The sequence below is a fragment of the Peromyscus leucopus genome, chromosome 4, assembly GCF_004664715.2.
Source record: "Peromyscus leucopus breed LL Stock chromosome 4, UCI_PerLeu_2.1, whole genome shotgun sequence".
Classification (NCBI taxonomy): Eukaryota; Metazoa; Chordata; class Mammalia; order Rodentia; family Cricetidae; genus Peromyscus; species Peromyscus leucopus.
In genome coordinates this window covers 44,498,381-44,521,214 of record NC_051066.1, presented here as the reverse complement: position 1 = coordinate 44,521,214, position 22,834 = coordinate 44,498,381, and the positions used below count along the sequence as shown (strand labels likewise).

General features: G+C 38.9%; 1 protein-coding gene and 1 pseudogene across 4 annotated transcripts in view; both read right to left on the bottom strand.

Moving 5' to 3' along the window:
- Positions 1-22,834, bottom strand: part of B3galt1 (beta-1,3-galactosyltransferase 1) — a 577,829-nt gene that overhangs the window by 362,520 nt on the left and 192,475 nt on the right. For all 4 annotated transcript variants that reach the window (XM_037204848.1, XM_037204847.1, XM_028882019.2 and 1 more), the window contains exon 2: positions 18,516-18,619. The gene's annotated coding sequence lies outside the window, so the exon portion shown is untranslated. The remainder of the gene's footprint in view (positions 1-18,515; positions 18,620-22,834) is intronic.
- Positions 434-3,548, bottom strand: LOC114701816 (annotated as a pseudogene).

Below are 22,834 nucleotides of genomic sequence, written 5' to 3'. Positions count from 1 at the left end.
TAGGCTTCTAAAGCCTTGCTATGTCCATTATTGCTTTCAAAACAAATACACAAAGAAGAAGAAAAAAAAAAAACTTCCATTGGCTTCATCACACCTAGATAAACTTAGTTTTCTTAGTTCCTCTACTTTTATTTTTAAAAATAGCTATTAAGTTACTATAGTCCCATGGTTCAAAGTTTAGGAGATAGATTGCCTAGAAAGTGAATTTTGTGAAAACTTTCCCTCTTACATATTTGCTTTCATCCTCTCTTCCCTACCAAACACAGCCAGCCTAACCATAGACTTCCCAACATATCCTTTGCACATATACTGGAGCCTTGACATTCCTTTTTAACTTATAGATGGTAGCATATCATACACTTATCTGAACTTGCTTTGTTCGTACAATACATATTAGTGACATTAATATACCTCTATATTGACATATATATATATATATATATATATATATATGTATTCTCTTTCAGCTGTATGAATTACACTTCATATATGCAGCTTAATTTAATTAAACCCTCCATTACAAAAATTGAAAGATTCTATTCCTTTCTGATAGGCCATTTTCCTTCTATTTTTTCTTTATCCTTACATCTGGTTAATGAGAAAAAAAAGCTTATCTTAGGTGCCAAACAGTCTGAAGCTTTGTTGTCCCATGAAAAGTAATCAAAGAGAACAGACAAGGCTGGTGCCTTTGAGACAGTTTATTCAGAGATCCTGAAAACAGGCTGGTGCTTACTTTCATGGTTGATATATTATCATATATAATATGTAATCTTTGGCTACTTATAACTAATTCCACAATGTCTACTGTAGGCTGGAATTGTATCCACTCCAATTCAATGTTCTTCACAGTCTTAAGAAATGATAACCACCAAATAAATAAGGGCAACTGAGCAATAGAAGACACTCAATCTTTGAACTTGGCACTGAATTAAAAGAAAAACTTCATTGTTATTCAAGTATAGCTCCACATTCCGAGAGTATTTTAACTTCTTCATGATTGGACGCAATTAATCTGCTATGGAATTATAGCCACTCCATACTAACACAGGCATCCTGAAAGTTTTTGGTGATGATGCAGCACTTCTGTTGCTTGGATATTATCCTGAAGTCTCTGTCTGTTATCTTTCACAACCCAGCAACATGCATTCTTTCAGCAATGACTATGAAACAAAAGTATTTAAGAATTTAAAGACTAAGCAGAAAATTAAAGTGTAAAGTGGGTAAGAATACATAGGATATGTAGGGGTGTACCATATAAATGAAACTTACCTACATAACAAAAATATATAGTATATTTTAAATCTAGGTACAATGCAATGAGGGTGAACAAAGTAAGTCTTATTCATGTGAGAGGCATCCAAGAATATGGAATGACATTGTAGAATCTGCATAATTATTTTACAATAGAATCATTTCATTTGTTCCCAAAGTGTCATGAAGTGTACTTATAATACAGGATCTTACTTCTGGAGCTGAGTAACTGAGGTCTTACTCATCAGCCTGTTGAGTACTGTTTCTTTTTCAGACACATAGATCCATCCAAAAACTTTCTGATTGCCTTGTTATGAACTCTTGTGGCTTGCTGAATTGAAGTTGCTAAATTTGAGCCAAGTTCAATATGATTTTCTTCAAGAATTAACTCATCTTTTGGGCTTGAGAAAAAGGACAAGTAACACCTATCCTCACATCCAACCTAAGGATGTATTTTTCACCAAAGAAATTTCAGATTTCAAACAAAGACCCATTCTCTTGAATAACTACATAGGTAGGTAAGGGAGCACACACAGACCTAATGAAAGCCCAGTGTGGCACCACAGGGTGTGTTCGGAACGCAACTACTGATATTTCATATAGTAGCCATTTTCTTTCTGTTTCCTCCCGGTTTGTCAACCTGCAGCCTCTTCTTTTACTTCCAAGAAGACTCACCTTTACATTTGATTTGACTGAAGATACTTGGCCTGGTTCCTCTGGGGCCCTTCATGAAATCTGTGTGGCCCTCTAGAGTGATGGCAACATTTTCTAGAATGCCAGCAGTCTGTTTGCTCAGAATGATCTTCATTCTCACAGTAGATGGAGCAAAGAGCATTTTCTCTAGTCTTTGAAATTGGAAATCAGGAAGAAATAAAACTCTGGTATGAGTTAGAGAGTGATGATCTCATGAAGACTGAACAAGCTCTTACAGAAGAGAAAACGACTGATCATTTTCATGAGGGTACTTTGTTTAGATGTGAGGTAACTTAATGTACAGTAGGGGAAGGGTAATGGGCTAGTTTAGTTGAAGCATGCGATTCGTGTTGGGAATTGTGGCTGCTCTGCTGAAATGATGGACAGGTATCACTGTAAAGCATGTTTAGTCCTGAGCTATTATTGTTAACATAATTCCATGAATTCTCAGCTATTTGAGACTTTAAAATGCCTAACACAATACCAATTTAACACTCAACTTATTTTTGTTACCTTTTTCAAGTGACCAAGAATCAGTGAAGCCTCGCAAGATTAATCAAGTGAAAGGGATAAACAAGGCAGCTCCTCTGCAGGTGTCAATTTAAACCATACACACTTGAACTTTTCCTAACTACTTACCATAAACACTCAATAGGCGTAGTCACTCTTTTTATAAACATTAAATAAGCCCATGCTTGCATAGGAAGGAGGATTGTGAAGAGGATATTTGCCACACTACAGATGTCAGTAATTAATAATCTTAATTCTACTTGGCCGGGGTTTCTGTATAGCCCAACTTGTCCTCTAATTCTCTGCCTTTCTACATTAGCCTCTGGGTGCTGGGATTACCAGAACACATCACAACACTCAGCCTACAACCTTAACATTAACAGTTAATAGAATCTTTTTGTATGTTACAGAGAAGTAAAGTCCTGTAGAACTGTATCTAAGGCCCTACACTTCTTTTTGAGGAGCAGCATAATGAACATATCCCTAGAACACACTGTGTTTTCCTCAGGCTCTTTCATTTGCTCTGCCCATCTTTCTCCTGAAAATCCACACCCTTAATGTTGAGGCACCCTATTCCACTGGCTCATCTCTTCTTTTTCTTTTCTTCATAGTGTTTCTCATAATGGTACCCAGGGGGGAAAATTGACCAATTTCATTTCTTTAATGAGAGGGTCTGAGTGAGCTTTCAGTTCTGTGAGAAAACAAAGTAAGGGGAGAAAGACATTTTTGCCACATTTTCAGAGATTCTGCCCATGATTATCTGGCTTGATTGCTTGAGGCCTAGGGCAAGGTCAAAATATCAGGGTGGAATGACATGGTAAAGCCAAACCACTCACTCTAGGGCAGCCAGATGTGAAGACAGACAGGGAGGGCCCAGCAACAAGTTATATCCTTTAAAAGCAAGTGCAGCAACATGCTTCCTCTTACCAGAGCACTTCTAATAGCTTGTTTCAAACCACAGGTGAGGTGGCATCTCAACAGTGCCACAGACTGGGACACAGTTTTCAACACACAAATCTGTGAGGCCATTTTATGCCCAAACCATAACAATGTATATCCCCTCAAAAAAAAAAAAAAAAAAAAAGAAAACAGAAAGAAAAGAAAGAAAGAAAGAAAGAAAGAAAGAAAGAAAGAAAGAAGGAAAGTCATTAGTCTTCAGCACCACTTTCAGTCAATATTTGTTGAATGAATAAACAAGCCATTTGGGTTTTCTTCTATCTCTTGCTTCTATTATAAAGAGAAAATATTAGGATATAGAAGTTATAGCAAACTCCATTTATGCTTACTTCACTAGTATGTCTAAAATCTAGAAGGCTTCACTCCTTTAAGGGTTTGAATTTGAAATGGCACTCTAGAGCTTTGCCCTAAATGCCATATGTTATTCACGCATGTACTTGCCTCAAATCCAACACTACACTGAGTGCTTAATGCCAAGGAGTAAGTGGACACTTTATGGTAAAGTCCAAGGATTTTAATTACTATAATAGTGGTCTGTGATGATATATTGTGTACCCTAATAGAGTTTGCCTGAAGAGAACAGAACAATCCACTAGATTAAACATAGATGCCAAGCAGTAGAGGCACACACACATCTTTAACCCTAGCACTCAGGAGGCAGAGATCCATCTGGATCTTTGAGTTCAAAGCCACCCTGGACTACATGAGATTGACTCAGTTTGGAGAGAAACACAGCCAAGCAATGGTGGCACATCCCTTTAATCCCAGCACTAGAGAGGTTGAAACAGGAAGTGATACAGCAGGGTGGAGAAAGGTATATACGGTGTGAAGAGACAGGAACTAAAGGATTTTCAGGCTGAGGAGTCCTAGAAGTAAGAAGATGTGGCAATGGCTTGTTTGTTTGTCTCTCTGATCTTTCAGCATTTACTCCAATATCAGGCTCCGGGCTTTTTATTAATAAGACTTTTTAACATTTGAGCTACAGTAGTAGCCCAGCCTCACTGCATTTTTTTTTTTCTGTTACAGACACAGGAATTTAACATTTCTGGTATTTGTCTTTATAAACAAAAAAGACCTTCAAATATAGATTTGATCAACTTGGTTTTATATGGACATTATAAGTAAAAGGCAGATTTAAATTTTTATATCAAATTTTTCTTTGCTTTTTGTAAATGTAATATTTTAGTTTTTTTTTTTTTTTAAATTACTGTTGCTGTCTTTTCAGTTTGAACTCTAATACCAAATCCAGGACATACTTTGATAAATTTTTTATTTCTGTGTGTGCACACGTTTTGACTGCATGTATGTCTGTGTACCACATGGGTTCCTATAAAGGCCAGAAGAGGGCATCGGATCCCCTGAGACTGGAAGGACAGACATTCCTTACCCACCAAGTAGGTGCTGGGAACTGAAATTGCTTTCTTTGCCAGAGCTACCAGTGTGCTAATGGCTGTGACAACTCTCCAGCCCAGAAAATACTTTTTAAAAAGCATAAGTGGAAAAACTTGGAAACTTGAGCATTGAAAATTAACAATAGAGAGAAAAAAAGACAAATTTGCAGCCAACAAGGTAATAAAAATCTATTGTGAATTTTAAAAATAAAACACTTTGAGTAGTGTTTGGGAACTCAAAAACATTTGTACTTATTTCTACCCCAGAGCATCTTATATAGCTAAAAAAAGATAGTTATTTATATGATACTTGCACTTTAATAAAATGTCCCCAGAGTTGGTTGTACCCTTGTACATTTACATGTCAACTTTAAAAGTACTCTGTTGTTTCATTATGGGGAACACTCCTCCTCCACTGCTGGTGGGAGTGCAAACATACAAGACACTGTGGAAATCTGTGGTTCCTCAGAAAATCAGGAGTCAATCTACCTCAAGACCCAGCTATACCACTCTTGGGCATATACCCAAGGGATGTTCAATCATACCACAAGGACACTTACTCAATTATGTTCATATGTTCATGGCAGCATTATTTGCAATAGCCAGAACCTGGAAACAACCTGAAACCAATTATTTGGATGCCCTGAAACGAAAGATTGGCTTAAAACAATGTGGTACATTTACACAATGGAGTATTACTCAGTTGTTAAAAAACAATGACATCATAAAATTTGCAGGCAAATGGATGAAACTAGAAAAAAAAATCATCCTGAGTGAAGTAACCCATCCCCAGAAGGACAAATATGGTATGTATTCACTCATAAGTGGATATTAGATGTAAAACCAAGGATAACCAGACTACAATCCACAACCACAGACTACAATCCACAACCCCAGAGAAACTAAGTAACAAGGAAGGCCCCTAAGAAGGACAAGCATAAATCACCCTGGGAGAGGGAAATAGATAAGATCTCCTGGGAAAACTGGGAGAGGGTGGTGGGGAGGGGATGGGATGGGGGATGAGAACATGAGGAAATGGGATGGTAGAGTAGAGGCAGGGACAGAGAGGGAGAACAATGAAAGAGCTATCTTGATAGAATGAACCATTATAGGGTTAGGGAGAAACCTGGTACTAGGAAAATTCCCAGGAATCCAAAAAGATGACCCAAGATAAGACTCCTAGTGCCTGAACTGGCCTTCTCCTGTAATCAGAGTGGTGACTACCCTAGTTGTCATCACAGAGACTTCATCCAGTAACTAATGGAAGCAGATGCAGAGGTCCACAGCTAGACCCTGAGCCAAGCACCCAAAGTCCAGTTAAGAGAGAGAGGAGGGATTATACGAGCAAAGGGCACAAGGTCATGATGGGGAAACCCACAGAGACAGATCATGGACCCTAGATTGATGGCTGGTAAACCTGCAGTGGACTGATCTAGGCCTTCTGAATGTGAGTGACAGATGAGTGCCTTGGTCTCTTTGAGGGGCCCCTGGCAGTGGGAACAGGATTATCCCAGGTGCATGAAGTGGCTTTTTGGAGTCCATTCCCTTATTCAGCCTTGATGCAGGGGGCAGGAATTTGGTCCAGCCTCAACTTGATGTGTCAGACTTAGTTGATTCCCCATGGGAGGCCTTACATTCTCTGATGAGTGGAAAGGGTGTGGAGGTGGGGCAGGTGAGATGAAGGGAGGGAGGAGGGGAGGGAAGAGGAACTGTAGTTGGTATTTAAAAATGAAAAAAAAATTAAAAAAGAATTTCACAGCAATGCAATGATATAATACAAAACATTCAAATTAATGGTAGTGCTTCTCACATAGTATAACTGAATTGCTATCAGTAAAGAACTATAACTCTAACAGCTGATTGTTAGTAAACATCCCATAACCCATGATCCCATTACCACATGTGGATCAACTTCCTCCCATCCATCATTATTCTAAAGGGTTTTGCCATTTTTTATAGAGTTGTTTGGGATCAGCAAGTGAACAAGAATCTTACATCATTCATTAAAAAGATCATCAGTCATATTCATCTTACTTATGTGTTAACAATGCATTAAAGAATTATTAAAGCTCATTAAAATAAACACTGTGGTTGTGTGAGTAAGAATGGCCCTCACAGGGTCATATATCTGAATGCTTAGTCACCAGAGAGTGCAACTCTTAAAAGAGCTAGAAGGATTATGAGGTGTGTAGTCTGTGGCCTTATTGTAGGAAGTGTGTCACCGGGGATGGGGCTTTGATGTGCCAGAAGCTCATATCAGGCCCAGTTCCCCATCATCCCCCCCCCCTCTTGGTTTATGGATCAGGATGCAGCATTCAGCTACTTTCCCAGCACCATTCTTGCCTGACACCATGCTTGTTGGCATGGTGATATGGATTAAACCTTTGAAACTGTGAGCAAGCACCAGTTGAATGCTTCCATTTATAAGAGTTGTCTTGGTCATGGTGTCTCCTCACAGTTACAGAATATTGACTAAGACACATATCAATGGCAAAACATACCTGCCTTAATAACAAGGACCACTGGAGTAACTGACCCCCAAGTGATGCTCTACCCAAGAGCTTCATATGGCACAGAGCCTCTGAGATGCAGGTTCTCTATGAGGGACATATGAGAATAACCAGATGCCCACATTGAATCTTCCAGAAGTCTGCCAACACTGGTCCTACAAGTTCCATAACTCAAAGTAACATACAGAAGAAGAGAAGCTGCTCCAAAGGTCATTTCAATGGCACCTCAGGGATACTCCCCTAAATGGTTGTCATTTAAGGTATGGAAGTTAAATAGTCTATACTGAGCCTACACCTTACTTTCATCAAACAGAGTCAACATGATTTTCCTGGTCATGATTTGACTAACATTTTAACAACTTCTTCAGAAGTATTCCTGCCTCCTGTTCTCTGCAACTGATGGCTTGGTAAATGAACCCCTGAGGCTTGCAATTCCTTAAATTAAGATTGACAGAGTCTGGGGACGCCTTTACAAACTGCATCTTCTACCTTGAGAGCCCTTATAGGCTTTTAGTGGAACTATTAAATTGTTCCTATGAGGCCATTGTGAGATTAAGTGGATGTTTTTCTCAGAAAATTTCAGATGCAAAGAGGTTAAAATGATGTTTCCAAAGCAACAAAAGACATTTTCTCTCTCATGGACTCTCATATGCAAAACCTCACAGAAGCATCTGCATGCACGACCAGCCCCAGGAGTTGCTCACAGGACACTAGCGGGAAAGAGACAATCAGGTTAACTTCAATATGGTATCTGAGGACCACAGTCCAACCACACACTCATTTGCTTCACTTAGCTCCCCCCACATTGTCCTTTTGTTGTTCTTTGTTGGGAAAAGGAAAACGTAATTTATTTCAGACTTTGATGCAAGGCTTTCAGATGTTTGATAAGTGTAATTTTCTGTCATGCTGCTTCTACAAAGCATGTCTCCAGTATGTTGGGAGGTTGAAGGTAGGAGAAAAGTTCCATGCATATTTCCAGGCTTATAAAAATTAAGAATTCTGATTTTGATGTGGCTACAGTGACTAATCAAAATAAAAAGCTTTTTAAAAGCATTTATTCTAAGCAACCACTGCCAATGTTGCCAAGTTCAGCAATTCAACTCTATCCCTCTCACAGCAATTTGTCATTTTCTTAAGTAAAGATTTATTTTTGTTGCTAAATCCCCGAGTCCCCGAATTCAAATATGCTAGATTACTATCTTCCTATTCTATCTGACATTTTCCACAAAACCAATAGTAATACCTTAAAAAAAAACATTCCTGGAACAATGTCTTCAAGGAAAAATTGGTGATGTTTGCTGCGCAATATGAAATTATCATCTATGTCTGTTGCTGTTTCTATTTGAAGCACAAGAATCAAATGGTCAATAATCAGAGCAACATGCAACTTTTGCACTTACAACTTTTCATTTGCTAACCAATTGAGGCAAATTAATTGTGGAGTTGAGAAGGAATAAAGCAGGTTAATTAAAGCCAATAAGAATCTCATCATGTTGCAATAATGAGGACTATACAGTTCTTTTAATGTAAAATAGATGCAAAAAATAAAGATCAAAGTGCAACCACAAGGAAAAAAAAACAATAAAAATCCCAAGTCTTACATATAAACTCAGTGGATTGTTTTATAATTATTTTTAAATGAAGGTATCACCCCCCTCCTATTTAAATTGTAATTATTCTTCAGAGAAATGGCATCCTATTTTGAAATCCTAAGGAGTTATGAAGTTATAAAAGCCTGATTATAGGTCCTTTTTTGAGAGTGGATTATAGTAGAGGCAGGATGATAAAGAAGAGGAAAGAGAGGGGCATTGCATTCACCTTGAAGGCGAATTTGATTTTCTTCAGAATGTCCCTTACAACTAATCCTGAAATCCCAAATGCCTCCTGCCATCTGCCACATTAACTTTGACACACTTTCTCAATTTGTTTCCAAGAAAAATAAGCCCATTCTTTTTTATATTAAGACATGTTCTCATTTTTAATATATCTAATCTTTCACTTCTCTCAAAGCAGCTGTTTCCTGAAAGGCCTGCTACACAGCATAGAAAGATTTAGAAAAAATAGAATAAAATAAAATCTAGAGAGAGCAGGAACAAAAGCCAGTTTGTACTGACACCATAAATCCCCAACTTCAATACACCTTTTAATTAACATTCCAATAAAAATGTATTGAATCATTCACTACTTACTGCTATATATTAATTCTTACACACTTAAAAAATATACCACAAGATGATACTGAGGAAACTATCAATTATTGTTAGCCTGATGTGTATGTGTGCATAGGTGTGTGTGCGTATGTGTGTTTGTATGTGTAAGATCTATGACTGTTTGTCTATGAGAGCACGTGTCAAAGCCAGAGTTTGACATTTGATATATTTTCACATTTTTTTTTTTCTTTTTTGAGATACAATGATGCTATACCCAACTTTTTATGTTGGTTGTGAGGATCTGAACTCAGATGTACCATGAATCTTAAATCTTATTAATAAAAACAAACCCAGAGCCAGGTATTGGGGTGAATGCTGGAAGATCAGAGAAGCAGAACAAGTCACAGCCACCTCACTTTGCCAATTCTTCAGCTGATCCTGTTTCCTCAGACTGGAAGCTTCTGAGTCCTCATCCACATGAATCTCAGCTGAACTGCTGCTCAAAAGCCTAAAAGCTTAACCAGGCTCTAGTTCCTGGTGCTCATGCCTCGTATACTTTCTGCTTCCTGCCATCACTTCCTGAGATTAAAGGCGTGAGTCACCATGCCTGGTTGTTTCCAGTGTGGCCTTGAACTCACAGAAATCCAGACAGATCTCTGCCTCTGGAATGCTAGGATTAAAGGCATGTGCTACCACTGCCTAACCTCTATGTTTAATATTATGGCTGTTCTGTTCTATGACCCCCAGATAAGTTTATTGGGGTGCACAACATATCAACCACATTCAAGCTGTAATGATTTTACAGCAAACACTTTATCTACTGAATTATCTTCCCAGCCTGACCCAACAGCACACTCAATCTTATTATAATCATGAGTTTCCTCAGGCTCTAGAAGAGAAAGACATTCACCAGCCCTGCAAGTAAGCTTTATGCATTAACAAAACACAGACTCTAGTGAGGACCTGAAGAAAGCTGAGTTCTGGTTTGTGGAGTTTCTGCAAATGCAGAAGTACTGAGGAACAAGTATTGTGTGCCTTGCTTTGAAATCACAGCAGACAAGGAAGAGTAGGGACAACAGACTGTCTAGGTATAGGCACCTTTAGTTACAGCATAACATCTATCATGTTAGTTTGTCAAACTGGCAGGCACAGTTTTAGCAAAGACAGATTTATGCATGTTATTAAAATGTCTGTAATGTACAGTGAAAACAGGCACACTCATTGTTTAAGACATAACTAATACTTTACAGTTCGAACTTTTCACTGTGTTTCCACTGGAACCAAAGTTGGTTTCAAAATCTCATTCTCTCGGCCAAATAAATTTGCTCCCCAGGGTCAGTGCTATGGTGGTATTTTATTTGTACTGAAATGTGATTTTCATTGTATGTTAATAAATAAAGTTGCCCAGGGGTCAGAGCTATTAGAGCCATAGCAAAAGTGTGGTGGTGGTGGTGGTATGGTGGCACACGCCTTTAATCCCAGCATTTGGTAGAAGAGCTAGGTAGATCTCTGTGTGTTCAGGGATACAGCCAGCATTGGAGACATATGCCTTTAAGACCTGGAGGGCGGCACTTACAGGCAGTGACGAGGAAGTCATGTGTTTGGGTTTACAACCAATGAGAAGGCAGAACAGAAAGACTATTTAAAGACAGACACACAGGAAGTAGCACTCTTTTGGGGAGGTAGCAGCACTGCAGGAGGTAAGGTTTTAGCTCTGAGCTCTGAGCTCTTGGCTTTCTCTTTTACATTGGTTCTGTGTTTCTTATTTTAATAAGACATTTGGTTACATCTACATCTGGTGCCCAATGTGACAAGAATCCATTAAAAACCACTTGGGGCGGCTCCCTAGTCGGAGTGGTTGGCTCCCTAGCCCCGGCCCAGGTCTGCTTGGCCTCAGGCTGGACTAACAGTGAGCTGCTTGCTTAAAGCCGGTGCTACAAACAACTCAGGCCTGCCCTGCCGAACAGGGACCCTGCCTGTAAAGCCAATGCATGTGGTGGGAGCTTAAGGAAGCCAGAGCCAAGCCTTGACTTGGCTCAAGAGGGCACAGGTTCATAGCTATGTTAGCCACATATGGTTTTAATTTTCCTCTCTGTCCTTCTGGACCTATACATTCGAGCCATCTTGCACTCTGTTTCACCTGAGATAATGTCCCAATTCCTAACAGTTGAACTTTTACCTCCTGAAGAGGCCAAGTTGGATGCCAAAATTCTGGTGCAATTATGGTAACATCCACACCTGTGTCTACCAGACCAGACAACAAAACACTGTTTATTTTTATCGTTAATTTTAGTCTCTGTTCATTAATAGAAGTTTGCCAAAAATTTTTCTTTATGTTTTCTCCTGAATTTTCTATTCTCTCTGTTTCATCATCCTGACCAGCATGATTTATTCCAATAGGCATTTGGTTATTTAATCGCTCTGAGCAGGGGTTTTCTCTACGGCTGCAGGAAAGGTTTGAACTAGATTTGCTATGGGGGCCTGCATCAGGCCCCTCTTGGAGTTTCCCAAAAACTGAGGCCAAGGATTACCCTGTCTGTCCTTTGTTGATCTACATTCATTGGTCCAGTGTTTTCCCTTACCACACCTTCTGCATACTCCAGAAGGAAGGGGCATTCTGTTGCCATTGTTCCTTGAAGAAACATTGTTTCTAGGAATGAACTGTTTACAGTCCCTTTTCAAATGTCCTTGCTTTCCACATCCAAAACATCTAACACTCCTCAAACCTTTTGAAATTGCTTCTCCTACCCACATATCATCATGCTCATGAGCCTCAACATTAACTGTGTCTCTAATCCAATCTTCCAAAGGTGCAGATTTTGCCTTTAACGGCCTGATTATTCTTTTGCACGCTGCATTCACATTCTCAAAGGCCAAAGATTCAATTATTATCTTACTAGCTTCTGAATCCAAGACCATTCTCATTGCTGCTGAAGTCAGTCTTTGTAAAAAGACTGTGAAAGATTCTTTTGGGCCTTGCATAAACTTTGTAAATGACTCAGGTTTTTTTCCTGGTTCCTCAACTCTGACCCATGCATTCAAGGCTGCCGTTCGACATAAAATTAGGGTTTGGACATCATATAAACATTGTGTTTGTACTGAAGCATATTGGCCTTCTCCAATAAGCTGATCCTGGCAAACTTGTATTCCTTTATCCCTCCATTGTTTTTGTGTTTTTAGCTTCATCCTTAAACCAAGTTAGCAATTGAAGCCTCTGGCTGGGTTCAAGAACAGCTTGTGCCAGCTCCCGCCAGTCCTGTGGTACAATCCTATTATATGTTGACCAAGAGTTTAACATTTGCTTTACATATGGGGAATGCATGCCATAAGATACTATTACCTCCTTAAACCTTTTTTAAATCCAACATTTCAATTGGAGGCCAAATATTTTGTGTAATCATTTGATCAGACAACTTCTGTATGGTTACAGGATAAATTAAGGGTGACTGTGTGAAAACAGGCTTTCTTTCTGTAACCTTATGATCCAAACTTGAAACAACTTCACTGTTAATTTCTTCTGTCTGAATTTTTACAGGTTTAACAAGTTTTTCTAAAGCTGTCATCCTGGCACTTAAATCAACTATCTTTTTAAATAGTAAAATGAGGATAAGCATAGTGATAAACTGCATAATTCGATCAATATTAATCTTCTCATACAGTTGTTCCATTATCAGAGTGCCTAAAATTTCAAACAAAACCCAATTTTCTTCCAATGTACACATAAAACCCATTTTTTTTTAATGTGGAAAAAATTTCTCTTTTAAATAGTTTCCTTTAAAATATTTGATATGTTGTGGCCCCAGGACTTCTGCTCCCAGCCCTGCCTACAGATTTGCTGAAGTCATTGTTGTAGTTTTTAATTTCCAACATTCTCCTCCTATCTTGAGGTTGCATTGGGCACTGTGGTGCTTCCTTTTCTTAGCCAAGTCCTTTACCACAGATTCAAGGGGAAGCCTGGATTCTGTTTTTTCCTTCACTCCCCAATATCCCTGGCCCCCTCTGACTGACTTCAAGCCTAGGCAGGGCCCAAGGGCTACAGCTTAACTCTCTTATTCTATCTCTTTTGTCTTTTAGAGACAGAATTACTCTGACCCAAAGCAAGATTTCAAAAGAGAAATTTGATTGAGGCAAAAAGGGTCCCCATTTTAGCATGTGGGGCTTACCAAAATTGCCTTGAGTTAGAATTTTACTTTAGAACAGGGATATTCTTAGAATAGTCTCTGCCGGATCCCATGTGAGGATCTTTTCTTCTTTGCTTATTTTTTTTTCTGAGATTGGTCCCACTCTTTAGCCCACACTGGCCTGGAACTCACTATCTAGCTGTCATATAGTTCCAGATGGCTTTGAACTTACAGAAATCCTGCTGCCTCAGACTTCCAAATAGTGGGAGCTACTATGTTCTTATTTGTCCATTCCCTCTCCCTGTGAATACTAGCTCAAATGCCACTTTCTTTAAATATCTGCCCAGGCTTCTTGGTGAGAACTCAAACACTGCCATATTTAACATTTTAACCTACTGCTCACTTCCCCTGTGTTGCCCTAACTGTTCAAATTTGTATTTTTTGTATTAAATACTCAAATTTCAACGTTTTACTTTCATTTTAAATATTTCCTACTCACTATTTAATTTGTTTGTTGACTAAAATGGCTGGCTCACCAACAGCATAGATTGGTTTCTGAAGGCTCTGGGAGATGAAAAGCTCAAATCAGAGGGACAGCTTTTCTGGTGCTGCAAGAACTCTCTTCTGGGTGGTAAGTTACGATCCTGTGGCAGAAAGAATGGCTAAACTTTTAGAACACTTGTTACCTCCTGAAGTTTCTAACTCCCAACCATATAGACTCTAAATCAGGATTTCAAAGTGTGAGCAGTAAAGAAGACACAAACATCTCTGTCCACAGAGGCCTGTTGGAATATAGAGCATATTGTCATTACTAACTTACAAAAGCCTAGAACAGAGTTCAGCATCTCGTAGGTGACCAATAAATGGACTGTGGTTAAGTCAAAACTCTCTATATAACCTACCACCTCCTCTCGCTTTCCACAGCCAATAGTGCAATTCTGGTTTCTCATTTCATTAGCTAATTAGCCCGCTAATTACATTTCCTGTTCATTCTCTTTAATCCTTTCCCTTTATTGTTGGCTGATTTGCTATCTTAAAGCTGGAAATTATCTTCTTAGAAATTTCCAATGTAAGAAGCTATGCAAGGCTCTTTTCAACATAGGTACCAATCAAATCAGGAGTCATCTACTCACATCTTGATGGACTTTGACAGGATGCTATAAATTTCTAACACTAAGGGAATGTTTGTTGACATCACAGTTGGAGGTTCTATGTGTGGTAAAAATGATTTATTGTCACTGGACAAGATGAACTATAAAAATGAAAGCACAAACAATACTTGAACAAAAATGGAACTGAAGCCACAAAAGAATGACACATGCCTGATTGACTCAGGAAATACGCTCATTACCAAAATGCCTTTTACGTTTATCTTCAAGTTTTTGGGGAAGGAACTTATCTGTATGCAAAGGTTCAAACTCCTCCCACTCTGGGATTGACTGTATGCAGGTTTAAAACTATGATTTCTCTGAATTATAAATAGTGGTGTTTTATCTTTCCACCAGTATTCTGCTTTTCCTTCATTTATCTTTTTACTACCTTACTATGGGAAACAGTGATTTGGAGGTCTCATGTTTCTTCCCATCCCCTAATTCTTAGCAGCGTCTCTGAGCAGGGGCATCTTGTGTAGTTTCAGTTTAGGTTGTGCTACATTCATTTATGCTGTGGAATATTTGTTTAATGATGCAAAGATGTGTTGCATTCTTTGATGTTGCATTTGTTTAGCTCTGTAAAGCTGTGTTACTTTGCCTGCCTAAAACACCTGATTGGTCTAATAAAGCGCTGAATGGCCAATAGCTAGGCAGGAGAAAGGATAGGAGGGGATGGCATGCAAAGAGAATAAATAAGAGGAGAAATGTAAGGAAGAAAGTGAGGAGCGAGAAAAGGAGGAGAGGAGGATGCCAGGGGCCAGCCACCTAGCCACACAGCCAGTCATGGAGTAAGAAGGAAAAAAAGATATATAGAATAAAGAATGGTAAAAAGCCCAGAGGCAAAATGTGGTTAAAAAGAAATAGGATAATTTGCTAGAAAAGCTATCTAAAAACAAACCAAGTTAAAGCCAGGCATTCATAAATAAGAATAAGTTTCCTGGTATTTATTTGAGAGCTGGGTGGTAGACACCCAAAAGTTAAAAAAACAAAAACAAAACTGCAGAGGCATCTTTGCATTAGAACCAGGATTGTACTTGAAGGGAATACTCCAAAAGGGACCTGAACATTTACAGAGGTGATAGAGAGTTTATATTGCTGACTAGAAAATTTAAAAAAATAATGTGTGTGAGTGGGTGGGAAGCAACCACTTCAAAGGTTTGTGTTTCAAAGTCCTGTTTTCTCAACACTCTCATGTGAAGGTTGTTCAGATCAAAATTGTAATAACTGAGTATGTAGAAACTGATGTGAATTAGTTTCATACCATCATAAAAGTGTAAAAATCATAAATTGAATCACTGAAAGTTTGGGGCTATCTATAGCAAGCACAGATGTGTCTAATTTGATGCCTCCCATTCCAGTACTAACTCTGTTTAATCCTACTTACCTTCCAGGTCATAGGACTGGGTAGACTCTGAGTGGTATGGCCTTGTGTATAATGCTGCTCATGGCAGAAACCTAGCTTGTGCAGCATCAAACATGATTTGTTTGAATGAAGATCCACAGAACATGCATATTTTGTTTATCAACATAAAAGTTTTGATGTACTGTATATATTTTAGTTACAATAATTTATTATTTGAAAGTGTCTTTGCCAACTGCATCAATGATTAATAAGTCACTCTGTGATGCCAAGCACATGTGTCACACAAAATAGCATTACAATAGTTAGTAAGGCCTAGAAAAAAGTTCAGATTCTTAATGGTATTCTGTAATAAGTACTCAAGAGGATGCCAGCAACTAAGTGTCCAGTTTTAATAAATTTTAATAAAATTAATGTGTAACTAAGTCTATTCATACATAGACAGTGGAAAAGCACAGAGTGCCCACTACAATGGTGAGACACAAGGCATTGACAACTGGGAACCTCTGTGAGGACTAGGAACAACAGGAACTTGCTCACATACTGGGAAAAATGTAAAACGTGACAGCTGCATTGTAATGAAGTTTGGCAATTTCTTACAAAATCATATTCTATTAATATTTGATTTAGTCATCATAATCCTTGGGTACACATCTGAATGAGTTGAAAACAGGTTGCTATGCAAGTTGGAAAACAAATGTTTTCAGCGTTTTCTTAAACAGCTCCCAAACTTAGAAGCAATTTGAACAGATGCATGAATATACTATAGTATGTAAAGAAATCATCTAAATCATCTACATATCTCTCTCTCTCTCTCTCTCTCTCTCTCTCTCTCTCTCTCTCTCTCTCTCTCTCTCATGCAAAAAGAAGTTAATATAAAACATCGACATATAGTATGACCCAAATTACATTACAATTTGTAAGAGGCAAAATTATGGAGTCAAAAAAAATTCATAATTTGCCAGAATATCAGCAAAGAAAGAGAGAGACATAAGGAAAATAGGAGATTTAGAGTGGTGCATACACACAATAGTGATGAAAAATTGTCATTATACAGTTCTCAACACCTGCAGAATAGACATACTAGCAGGGAACCATTGTTTAATGATGGACTTAATGTGTCTATATTGAGTCATTAATTATAACAAATTATTACACAAATACAGGATGTTCATAACAGTGGAAGCTGTATGTGTTGGGAGAGATTGTACACAGAGATTCTCTGTATTTTCAAATGAATTTTTTCTGCAAATATGAAACTGTCTTAAATGAAAGATACCCTGTGTAAAGAAGGATACAAAAAAAAAAGGAAAGAAAAAATGCAGACTCTGGAAAAGCAAATAGGACCAAGATAATATAAAAGTATTGCTAAGATAAACCAACAACAATGTCTAACCTGTGATGGACATTTTTCTGCCATCTTGCATGATAATACCACTGGGCATCCCAGTGGACTGTTGGTATTACTAACAGTGTGTTTAGGTCCCGTGAGTCTGGAGCCTTTCATACTAAAGAATTCAATCAGGGTTTGCATTAGGTCCCATGGCACTGAAACCTGTATCTTTTTTTTTTTTTTTTTTAATGACTACAAAGATAACAGACTGCAGATTCACCTACAATAACTTACATGTTGAAGTGAATCTGGAAAGAACACAAGTATGACAGACTGTGGAGTATCTTTGTCGCCTTTAGAGGAGATTGATCTGCTGTAAACTTTCTTGGAGCTCAGGGATGGGAGATTTTTGTCGCACTAAGCTGTGCCCCTGTTCCCTCTAGAGGAGGAATGCTTTAGCACTGTGATGAGGATGGATAATAGAGGAAGTACTACGCTCGATTTTTTTGTGACAGGAATAGGAATACGTGCAATATTTAGGTAAAACTAACCTAGCCCAAAAGTAAGACTCAAAGTATTTTTGTTTAATCAAATCCTTTAAGTCAAGACTCCTATCGTAAGAGTACATTAAAAGCAGAAAAACCTGTGAAGTGTTCAAACAGCAAAATGTCAACTGCTCAACAGGACTCAGCCACTTATTGTTTATAGGTGCACTAAGGTTAATGGTGTCTGCCAGCCCTGGAGCATCTCAGTGGCGCTGGTTTACTGTTCTTGTGAGCAGCCTCCTGGGTGTCACATGGAAATATCATCACAGTCCCTCCTACTGGTGGCTCAAGTTCAAAGTGGCCAGATTAGTGCTTTGCAATGATGCTTTTGTCACCTTGCCACCTAATTCAAATGTGAAGGTAGTATCTGCTAAGTAATGACTTTGGAACCCACTGCACATGAACAATACGAACCAGGAGAAGTAAACTCAGTAAAAGCAAATTCTAAACATCTTAGTATTCCCCATGATGTCGTCCATTTTTATACCACAGCTTAACTCATTTCTGAAGAACACAAAACCAAAGATAGGAATCAGCTCTTACCTATGACGAAGATTTCCCAATTCTTGTGAGAGTAGAGTCACTTTTTTCACACAGCCCTTCCTCCACTCCCGGACCCAGCAATCCTTGAAGTTGTTCTAGTAGATCTAAGAGGAAGAAAAACACATAAGGAATGTTAACACTCGGCTGTATGTAGTTCAGATTTTCTTTTTGCCATTGAATGAGTTTCCCACATATCTTATATCCAGCTGCTGTATAAAAATTTGCATTTGGAAAACATTTATAAAGGTCTTTTCTTTCTTTACATAATTTATGACTGAACAGTCCATCTTTAGGGGATGTTGTCTTTACTTGGTATATACTCATTTAAACTATTTTCAACAATGATTTTCCTATTAGGGGATCTCACTAATAATACCAAGGGCTTTTACAGAGGTAGAAGATTGTCAGGCATACACAGTACTTATCTGTGGCTTTCCTAAAACTGCTTTGTCACTTCACTCATCTATGAGATGGACTAACACATTTTGGTGCCAAAAATCTATTTTTTTTCTGACCTAAAAATCTCTAGTGGAATCCTAAGCACTCCATCAAGCCCACAATATTGTTGACCTGAGGAAGTGAAACATTGTTCCTCCAGCAACATGCTCTATAAGATAGCCCTTCACATCAACACAAGTTCCATGTGTCCCTTTTTGGAACTAGCAAAAACTAAGCTAGCTATGGCTGTCAATCACCATCTGCTCAAATTCAATTTGATGAATCCATTTTCCACAAGCTATTCTTGGAAAGCCTCTTACACTGCCTGCAAATAGACAACATTGCTTTGTGACATTCTTCAAGCATTCTAGCCAAACCTCCCTTTACAGCCTTAAATATTTATGCCATGGAAAATGTGTCTTAGAAAGACTTGCAGTGGAACATCCAGTTGTGTAGCTCCAAAATCTTACAAACTGTTGTGTTTACATCACCACCCACAGTGTTGTATGAATTTAAAGGGACACCAAAGACATAGATATGCAGAAACCTGGAGATGTTAGCATGCCCAGGCTGTTTCCTAATCTAAAAGCATGCCAGCTAATCTCCTTGACTTATCAAGTGATCTGTTTGTGAGATATGAGTTTTGTGGCTCTGCTAAGAATCATTTATACATATACTTGGGACTCTGGCAGAAAATCAGTGGAGACTCAAAAAGGCAAACCCAAAAAACCCAATGTGAGTTTACAGCATCAGGTGTCTGTAATACTATAGATTTTCATCACTGGTACCATTATTTTTAACATGGGTAATGAATTTCTTGTTCTACAATAATCAAACTAGTCATCTATAATTTAGATAAACCTAAAAACCCATAAGTTGAATGAAATAAACCAGGCACATTTTTTTGAAGACCATATACTCTTTGGTTATATTTATGAACTTGTAGGAAAGGTAAAAATAGGCTCTGATAATATACAGAAGCATGGCTACACATGGTTAACAGAGGTGTATCATAAGGGGACTTTTGGTAACTGCATCTTGATCAGGATACTGATCACACAGACTCATCTACTAGGCAAAACTCATTGAACTATGCCTTTAAAGCTGTACATCTTATCGTAAGTAGTGTATATCTTGATTAAAATCCAATAAGTCTCATAGGTATTTCTTAATTTTTAGAAAGATTGAGTCAGGGCTCCTGTAAGAAGGAACATTTACTCTTTTCTTGGCCAGTGGATTGAATTTTTCATTGCTTCATTATTTTCCACATAAGAGTTATGTATGAAAGAAATACATAATCCACAATGACCTTGATAGTGTGCTCTAAGAAAAGTAGTGGGTAACAGAGGAGAAGCAACCTACCTACAAAGCTTAGCTTATTGTGGTAAATAGACAATTGAAATATGAAAACCAGGAAAAAAAGGAACATGTTCATTACTGAGATAAGATCTATGTTTAGCTAAGGTCCACACTAAACCAGAGAAATCCACTTTCTTTAAAAATCACAAGATAGAACTTGGCCCAGGTTCTGGGCACCAGGCAGGTCCCCTTCTAGCCCCACTGGGAGGGATCCCCTTTTCCAAGCCCCCCCTGGCAGCCCCTGCAATCTCCATGCCCTGCCCCCACCCCCATCTGCCCGAGACCCCAGCCACTTCCTGAGACTTAGAGACCGGTCCCCAGCTCCCATCCTGCCCCCGACTTCCCTTCTGGACCAGAGGTGAGTATCTGGGCCCAACCGGACCCCATCCCTGGGCACCAGCCACTCTGGGAAGACCTGCCCAACTTGGCCCCAGGTTCTGGCAACTGGGCAGGTCCCCTTCTAGCCCCACCGGGAGGGATCCCCTTCTCCAAGCCCCCCAGCAACCCCTGCAATCTCCACGCCCTGCCCCCACGCCCATCTGCCCGAGACCCCAGCCACTCCTGAGACTTAGAGACCAGCCCCCAGCTCCCATCCTGCTCCAGACTTCCCTTCTGGGCCAGAGACTTCCAGTCCAGATAAGAGCTTCCATCCTGCCCGGAGTTCCCATTTGGACAAGAGAACTCCTTTTTGGACAAGAGAGAGAGACTTCCTGAATCTGTCAGCTCTTTCTGAACCAAGTACACTGATAAGACCAAGAAGGAACCACAAGGAGATGGCAGACGTCAAGGCAGAAGTACATACAGCAAAATGAAGAGCAATACAGCATCACCAGAACCTAGCCCGCCTCCAACATCTAGACCTGAACATCAAAAATTGGAAGAAGCAGAAGAAAGTAGCCTTATGAGTAACATCATGAAGAAGGTAGAGGCTTGTGTAGAGGAAAAGACAAGAAAATTGGGAGAACGCTGTAAACAACTAGAGGAAAGGGCAAACAAATTAGAAGAAAACAATAAAGTCCTGGAAGAAAACAATAAAGTCCTGGAAGAAAACAATAAAGTACTGGAAGAAAATCATGAAAAAGCAATGAAACAAATAAAAGAAACAGTCCAAGACCTGAAAATGGAAATTGAAAAAATAAAGAAGACACAAACAGAGGGAATGCTGGAAATAGAAAACCTGAGTAAAAGATTGGGAACTTCAGATGCAAGTATAACCAACAGAATGCAAGAGATGGAAGAGAGGATCTCTGGCATTGAAGATACAGTAGAAGAAATAGTTTCATCAGTCGAAGGAAACACTAAAGCCAAAAAGTCATGAACCAAAATGTCCAAGAAATTTGGGACACCATGAAAAGACCAAACCTACGAATTATAGGGATAGAAGAAGGTGAAGAATACCAACTCAAAGGCACAGAAAATATATTCAACAAAATTATAGAAGAAAACTTTCCCAACTTAAAGAAGGAAATGCCTATGAAGATACAAGAAGCCTATAGAACACCAAACAGACTAGACCCCCCCCCAAAAGTCCCCTCGACACATAATAATTAAACAACTAAAAGTACAGAATAAAGAAAGAATATTAAGAGCAGCAAAGGAAAAAGGCCAAGTGACCTATAAAGGTAAACCCATCAGAATAACTCCCGATTTCTCAATGGAGACTTTGAAAGCCAGAAGGACCTGGACAGATGTAATGCAGACACTAAGAGACCATGGATGTCAGCCCAGACTAATATACCCAGCAAAACTTTCAATCATCATAGACGGAAGGAACAAGACATTCGAAGACATAGCCAGATTTAAACAATATGTATCCACAAACCCAGCCCTACAGAAAGCACTAGAAGGAACATTCCAACGGAAGGAAGTCAGATACACACTCGAAAACACAGGCAATAGATAAAGCCACAACAGTAAACCCCAAAGATGAGAAGTACACACACACTACCACCAAAAATAACAGGGATGAACAATCACTAGTCGTTAATATCCCTTAATATCAATAGACTTAATTCACCTATAAAAAGACATAGGCTTACAGAATGGATACGAAAGCAGGACCCATCTTTCTGCTGCATACAAGAAACACATCTCAAATTCAAAGACAGACACTACCTAAGAATAAAAGGCTGGGAAAAGACTTTCCAATCAAATGGTCTTAAGAAACAAGCAGGTGTAGCCATCCTGATATCCAACAAAATGGACTTCAAACTAAAATCAATCAAAAGAGATCAAGAAGGGCATTACTTCCTCATCACAGGAATGATCCACCAAGATGAAGTTTCAATTCTGAACATTTATGCCCCAAACACAAGGGCACCCACATATGTAAAAGAAACATTACTAAAGCTTAAACCACATATAAAACCCCACACATTAATAGTGGGAGATCTCAACACCCCACTTTCACCACTGGACAGATCTCCCAAATCGAAACTTAACAGAGAAATAAAGGACTTAACTGATGTCATGACCCAATTGGACCTAATAGATATCTACAGAACATTCCATCCTAACAAGAA